The sequence below is a fragment of the Cryptomeria japonica genome, unplaced genomic scaffold, assembly GCF_030272615.1.
Source record: "Cryptomeria japonica unplaced genomic scaffold, Sugi_1.0 HiC_scaffold_100, whole genome shotgun sequence".
Lineage (NCBI taxonomy): Eukaryota > Viridiplantae > Streptophyta > Pinopsida > Cupressales > Cupressaceae > Cryptomeria > Cryptomeria japonica.
In genome coordinates this window covers 222,675-227,457 of record NW_026728922.1, presented here as the reverse complement: position 1 = coordinate 227,457, position 4,783 = coordinate 222,675, and the positions used below count along the sequence as shown (strand labels likewise).

The 4,783-nt window shown below is 63.2% G+C and overlaps 1 non-coding gene across 1 annotated transcript; it reads left to right on the top strand.

The window, feature by feature from the left end:
- Positions 1-707: 707 nt before the first annotated feature.
- Positions 708-826, top strand: LOC131865016 (5S ribosomal RNA). Its single transcript, XR_009363742.1, has one exon. It is a non-coding gene; the product is annotated as a 5S ribosomal RNA (ribosomal RNA).
- The last annotated feature ends 3,957 nt before the right edge of the window (positions 827-4,783 follow it).

Below are 4,783 nucleotides of genomic sequence, written 5' to 3'. Positions count from 1 at the left end.
ACTCATTTCGAGCCTTAGAGGTCGTTTCTTGTCCGGTTGCCCTGTCTTCGACCTGGGAACCCAATTTTGGTCCTCGGGTCCCATTTTTTTTTGTCTCGCATCCCACTTTTGGCCTGTGGCCTTTTCGGGGTCGATTCTCGTTTTGGGCATCAGAGCATGTTTCTTCTCCTAAAACCCAATATTTGTTTATTAAGTCTCGGAACACATTTTTGTTCTCGTGGACCCATCATGGGTCTTGGAACGCATTTGTGGTCCTTGGGTCCCATTTTGCATCCCGAAACTTGTGTTTTGGTGCTTGATCCCTATTTTGGGTGCCCACCTTGCACCAAGTGCGCACCCGGGGCAAACCGAGCGCCTTGGTGCACCGGGGCAAGATCGAGCGTGCACCCGAGGCGCCCCGAACATGCACCAAGGTGCACTCGGCCCACATGTGAGCGCAGGTCGTTGCGCCCGAGGTGGTGTGTGGGCACCGCGTTGCAGACGGGACACTGCACGCACACGACGCCCCCTCCAGGTGCACGCACGTAGGCCGGGCCGGGTGCACACCCGACGCCCTAGCAAGGTGCGCGCACCCGGGCAGGGCTCACACTTGGCGAACGGGGCGCACTTCGCGAGGGAGGGTGTGCACCTCGACGGGGGTGGGTGGCCGGGGTGGATTCGCACGTGGGTCGCGGTTTGCTAAGTACACACTGCGACAAGCTCATAACGGGTGCGATCATACCAGCGTTAGTGCACCGGATCCCATCAGAACTCCGCAGTTAAGCGCGCTTGGGCCGGAGTAGTACTGGGATGGGTGACCTCCCGGGAAGTCCCGGTGTTGCACCCTTTTTTAGTTTTTCGCCGGGCGTCGCAATGCTATTTGAATAAACCTTTTGCCCGTTTGCGTTCTCGTCGGGGCCGGGCCGGGCCGGGGTGCGCTGCCCGCACTACCGCGCGCGCGGGGGCGACACCGAGCGCGCACCCGAGGCGCCCCGAGCACACAGGCCACGGTGCAACCCGGGCGTTGTGCGCGCACCCCGGTGCGCCCGAGGTGCTGCGCGCGCACCCAGGTGAAATCGGTGTGCACCTCGGCCAGTGCGCGCTCGGTCGAGTCGCGCACGTTGGCCAAGGTGCACGGTGATGTTTCTTACTCTAAGGTTCCGCACCAGACGCCCGGGACAGGTGAGCGAAGCTGGGCGGGGCCGGGTGCGCGGCCGGGGCAGGTGCACGCAGCTGGAGAGAGCTTTGGAGCACACTTCGGAGCGCACCAATGATGCGCTCCATTCAAAAGTTTCCTGAAAAGGCAAAAAAAGTTGAGATTATAGAATTTCCCACTTGAGAGATTGTAAAAAAAAAAAATTTAAAATGAAGGAAACGCGGGTGCCAAGGTGTGCGCAGCCCAGCCAAGGTGTGCGCACCAAGGCGCCCACCCTGGCGAAGGTGCACGCAAGGTGCGCACCCGAGGCAAACCGGACAATTAACCCAACTTTCGACTTCGCGCGCACCTTGGAGCGCACTTCGGAGCGCTCCTTGGTGCGCACCAATCTTGGGCACCTCGGAGTGCACCATGGCGCCCACCAAGGTGCGCACCCGGGGCAAACCGAGCTCCGACTTCGTGCGCACCTTGGAGCGCACGAAAGGTGCGCACCATGGCGCCCACCAAGGTGCGCAGCCCAGCCAAGGCGTGCGCATCAAGGTGCGCACCCTGGCGAAGGTGCGCACCCGGGGCAAACCGAGCTCCGACTTCGTGCGCACCTTGGAGCGCACAAAAGGTGCGCAACCCAGCCAAGGTGTGCGCACCCCGGTCAAACCGAGCTCCGAATCGTGCGCACCAGAGGTGCACGCCATCGTGCGCACCTTGGAGCACACTTCGGAGCCCTCCTTGGTGCGCGCCGATGTTGCGCACCTCGGAGCGCACCCGGGGAAAACAATGCAATTAACCCGACTTTCGACTTCGTGGGCACCTCGGAGCGCTCTCGGGTTCGCACCTCGGAGCACACCGAGGTGCGCACCTTTGATGCGCTGCCTTCACCAATTTCCAGAAAAGGCAAGAAAACATTGAGAAGGTGTGCGCACCGAGGTGCCCACCCTGGCGAAGGTGCACGCGAGGTGCGCACCCGGGGCAAACCGGGCTCCGACTTCGTGCACGCCGCACCTTGGAGCACACTTCGGAGCGCTCCTTGGTGCGCACCAGGGCGCGCAACCCAGCCGAGGTGCCCACCCCGGCGAAGGTGCACGCGAGGTGCGCACCCGGGGCAAACCGGGCTCCGACTTCGTGCACGCCATGGTGCCCACCGCGGCGAAGGTGCACGCGAGGTGCGCACCCGGGGCAAACCGGGCTCCGACTTCGTGCACGCCGCACCTTGGAGCACACTTCGGAGCGCTCCTTGGTGCGCACCATGGTGCCCACCAGGGCGCGCAACCCCGCCGAAGGTGCACGCGAGGTGCGCACCCGGGGCAAACCGGGCTCCGACTTCGTGCACGCCGCACCTTGGAGCACACTTCGGAGCGCTCCTTGGTGCGCACCATGGTGCCCACCAGGGCGCGCAACCCCGCCGAAGGTGCACGCGAGGTGCGCACCCGGGGCAAACCGGGCTCCGACTTCGTGCACGCCATGGTGCGCACCGCGGCGAAGGTGCGCACCCGGGGCAAACCGGGCTCCGACTTCGTGCACGCCGCACCTTGGAGCACACTTCGGAGCGCTCCTTGGTGCGCACCAGGGCGCGCAACCCAGCCGAGGTGCCCACCCCGGCGAAGGTGCACGCGAGGTGCGTACCCGGGGCAAACCGGGCTCCGACTTCGTGCACGCCGCACCTTGGAGCACACTTCGGAGCGCTCCTTGGTGCGCACCATGGTGCCCACCAGGCCGCGCAACCCAGCCAAGGTGTGCGCACCAAGGTGCACGCGAGGTGCGCACCCGGGGCAAACCGGGGTCCGACTTCGTGCACGCCGCACCTTGGAGCACACATCGGGGCGCTCCCGGGTTCGCACCGGCGTTGCGCACCGTGGTGGGCACCTCGGAGCACACCAAGGTGGGCAGCGAGGTGCGCACCTTTGATGCGATGCCTTCACTAATTTCCATAAAAGGCAAAAAAAAAACGAGATTTTAAAATTTCCGTTTTGAAAGATAGTGAGAAAAAGGGAATGCTGGTGCCATCTTGAGCCCGCCCTGGTGCGCAGCCCAGCCAAGGTGTGCGCACCAAGGTGCCCACCCTGGCGAAGGTGCGCGCCCGGGCAATTAACCCAACTTCCAACTTCGCGCGCGCCAGGGTGGGAGCGCACCCAACAACCGGGCCTGGGAAGAGCCAATGCGAGAAACCCCACCAAACGCTCTGACAAAAAAAGAGGGGGCGCTCCAGTAACCCCGCTTCGGAGCGCACCCTGGGCAAACCCAGCCAAGGTGCCCACCCCGGCCAAGGTGCAGGCGAGGTGCGCACCCGGGGCAAACCGGGCTCCGACAACGTGCACGCCGCACCTTGGAGCACACTTCGTAGCGCTCCCGGGTGCGCACCTCAGAGCACACCAAGGTGGGCAGCGAGGTGCGCACCTTTGATGCGCTGCCTTCACTAATTTCCAGAAAAGGCAAAAAAAAAAGGAGATTTTAAAATTTCCGTTTTGAAAGATAGTGAAAAAAACGGAACGCGCGTGCCATCTTGAGCCCGCCCTGGTGCGCAGCCCAGGTAAGGTGCCCACCCTGGCAAAGGTGCGCACCCGGGCAATTAACCCTACTTCCGACTTCGTGCGCGCCAGGGTGGCAACCGGGCCTCGGAAGAGCCAATGCGAGAAACCCCACCAAACGCTCCGACAAAAAAAGAGGCGGCGCTCCAATAACCCCGCTTCGGAGCGCAGCCGGGGCAAACCCAGCCAAGGTGCCCACCCCGACGAAGGTGCACGCGAGGTGCGCACCCGGGGCAAACCGGGCTCCGACAACGTGCACGCAGCACCTTGGAGCACACTTCGAAGCACTCCCGGGTGCCCACCGGCGTTGCGCACCGTGGTGGGCAGCGAGGTGCGCACCTTTGATGCGCTGCCTTCACTAATTTCCAGAAAAAGGCAAAAAAAAATGAGATTTTAAAATTTCCGTTTTGAAAGATAGTGAAAAAAAAGGAACGCGGGTGCCATCTTGAGCCCGCCCTGGTGCGCAGCCCAGGCAAGGCATGCGCACCAAGGTGCCCACCCGAGGTGCACACCCGGGGCAAACCGGGCTCCGACTTCGTGCAGGCCGCACCTTGGAGCACACTTCGGAGCGCTCCTTGGTGCGCACCATGGTGCCCACCAGGGCGCGCAACCCAGCCAAGGTCTGCACACCAAGGTGCCCACCCCGGCGAAGGTGCACGCGAGGTGCGCACCCGGGGCAAACCGGGCTCCGACTTCGTGCACGCCATGGTGCCCACCGCGGCGAAGGTGCACGCGAGGTGCGCACCCGGGGCAAACCGGGCTCCGACTTCGTGCACGCCGCACCTTGGAGCACACTTCGGAGCGCTCCTTGGTGCGCACCATGGTGCCCACCAGGGCGCGCAACCCAGCCAAGGTGTGCGCACCAAGGTGCACGCGAGGTGCGCACCCGGGGCAAACCGGGGTCCGACTTCGTGCACGCCGCACCTTGGAGCACACATCGGAGCGCTCCCAGGTTCGCACCAGCGTTGCGCACCTTTGATGCGTTGCCTTCACTAATTTCCAGAAAAGGCAAAAAAAAACGAGATTTTAAAATTTCCGTTCTGAAAGATAGTGAAAAAAACGGAACGCGGGTGCCATCTTGAGCCCTTCCTGGTGCGCAGCCCAGGCAAGTTGTGCGCACCAAGGT